Raw genomic sequence first — 1,614 nt, 5'->3', positions numbered from 1 at the left:
GGAGGCGAACCAAGACAGTGCTGTGCCACAAATACCGCAGGAGTAGAGCTCGTTGATGAGTGGCTGGTGCTTGACCCGGTCGAACGCCTTGCTCATATCCAAGAATAACACTCCGGTGTTCTGACCGTCATCCAAGCGTTGTTGCCACTTTGATATAGCCAGTGAAAGTGCATCCTCTGTGGAATGATCAGAGCGGTAGGCGAACTGTTGGGGAGGAAGAATGTTGAGCTCTGGGTGGGTGTTGATATAGCGCTGCAGTTGATGAAGGACGATCTTTTCTAGAAGCTTGGATACGATGGGGAGTAGAGATATGGGGCGATAGTTAGAGGGACATTCTGGATTGCCTTTCTTGAAGAGGGGGAATACAGACGCTACTTTATATATGTCTGGAAAGGAACCGAGGGAGAGTGATTCGTTGAAAATGAGACAGAGGGGACCGGCTAGTTCTTCTGCACAGATCTTCAGAGGAAGGGGTGGGAGTTCGTCGGATCCGGTGGATTTGAAAGGGGAGATCTTCTTGAGGAGCTTGCAGACTTCAGTGGTAGTGACAGGGGTGAAATTTGCGAAACTGGTGAGCTGTCGGGGGCCTTGGGGGATTTGCAGGGAAGGGGGTCGCTCTGGGTCAGAGACGACCGATCCAAAGAAGTTGGTGAGGCTGGAAACGTCGGCTTTGAGAGGTGTTGGAGTGGTGTTCCGACCAAGGAGTTTGTTGAGCAGTTTCCATTGGCGGCGAGGATCATTTCGGCAGTCTGAGAACTCCCTTACTAAATATTGATTCTTTAGGCGTTTGTTAAGCAGCGTGCCTTCTCTTCTTGCTGCACGGTACAGTTGCAAGAGCTCATGTGACACTACATAGTCTCTCAAGCACTCTAGTTCAGGTCTTCTTCTCTCCACTCCATTATCATTTCGATCTTCACTCGGTCGACGTGATGGTACATGGTAGTAGCTATGTAAAATAATTATGATGGATTTCTCCCGATCCTCGTCGCGGCTAAAATTTGTTCGATGTTTGTCTAAATTCTCAAACTGACAGGGTTTACAAGAGAAATGTACCTAATTTTGTGCGATTGATGCAAATAAATCGGAATATGTCCGACTTCATAAATCTGTGCGGTAAACCGCATGAAAGGACGCCATGTCATTAGTTGGTGCACATGAAGTCACCGTGCATGCATGCATGCACTGGTCTGAATCTGAGCCTACTGTCTAGTCTGTCCTGAGCATGGGGGCCAGCATTTTGACTCATGTACAATGTCATGTACTTTGTAGATCCACCTAAGCGGCTCTTGGACTTGGTCTTAGTCTTAGATCGTTGTCCCCCGCCAGCTCTGTCATTTTTCCTGTTTGGATTTTGGTGCCTGCGCATCACACACACACACACATAATATACATGTCATGTGTACAATAATGTAGCTATGTTCCAGCCAGAGTCCAGGGTTCTGACGAGTGTAAATCACACAAGTGTCATTCGTTGACATGTGGCACATGTACATATGTATGACACTATGACAGCATGAGGATCTCACACACTGTGACACAGCTACTGCGCTCATTGCTGCGTCCTAGATAGGTTAGAACAGCCTGTGTGCAGTGTAGGTTCACTGGTATAGCGTG

Source organism: Sycon ciliatum, chromosome 6 (genome assembly GCF_964019385.1).
Source record: "Sycon ciliatum chromosome 6, ocSycCili1.1, whole genome shotgun sequence".
Classification (NCBI taxonomy): Eukaryota; Metazoa; Porifera; class Calcarea; order Leucosolenida; family Sycettidae; genus Sycon; species Sycon ciliatum.
This window is presented reverse-complemented; position numbering follows the sequence as displayed.